Below are 831 nucleotides of genomic sequence, written 5' to 3'. Positions count from 1 at the left end.
GCTTCCACTTAGACACACCAGTACTAAAAACCTTCCCTAGGAAGGATCCTAGGCTGATCACCAACATGAAGCTGCAAACCCTGAAGAAGGAACAGAAAAAACAGCTACAGGATTACTCAAGCTGCTGTCGCTCTAGAGTGTTACTTCACACCTCAAAATGAACATAAGAACAAGTAGGTTCAGGTATGACAAGATCCATCTCTCTCTAACCAGTGTCTTTGAGGGAGGTGTTGGTCTCTTCTCCCAGGTAACAGGCAATAGAACAATGGGAAATGGCCTCGAGTTGCTCCAGGGCAGGTTTAGGCTGTATACTAGGAGAAATTTTTTCACCAAAAGCTTTGTTAAGCATTGGAATGGGCTGCCCAGGGAAGTGGTCGAGTCCCCATTCCTGGAGGTATTTAAAAGCCGGGCAGACGAGGTGCTTAGGGACATGGTTTAGTGGTGGGATGACAGGGTTAGGGTAACGGTTGGACTTGACGATCTTAAAGGTCTTTTCCAACCTAAACGATTCCATGATTCCAACTTTAGTACCTGACCCTCATCACACAAGCAGAACTTGGAGTCATGCAGCCAAGGCCGGTGTCCCTGTGGGACTGTGTAAGAGAGTGCAGCTGCAGCGCCTCTTCCCGTGGCGTGTTACGGAGGGTACCTGCCCAAGGGCAAGGTTGAAGGGGAAGCTCCCAGACGGATCGTGTCTCCTTGCGACAGCGCTGCCACCACCTCACTTGGCAGCCTTCTCACCGCCCTTTACCCCTTGGGGTTTTTTTGTTTGTTTGTTTGGCAGAAACCGAACACCCAGCTAACGAGGGAGGGCAGGGAAGGTGGCGGCCA

The sequence above is a fragment of the Egretta garzetta genome, unplaced genomic scaffold, assembly GCF_000687185.1.
Source record: "Egretta garzetta isolate BGI_Z169 unplaced genomic scaffold, ASM68718v1 scaffold374, whole genome shotgun sequence".
In the NCBI taxonomy this organism is placed as follows: domain Eukaryota; kingdom Metazoa; phylum Chordata; class Aves; order Pelecaniformes; family Ardeidae; genus Egretta; species Egretta garzetta.
This window is presented reverse-complemented; position numbering follows the sequence as displayed.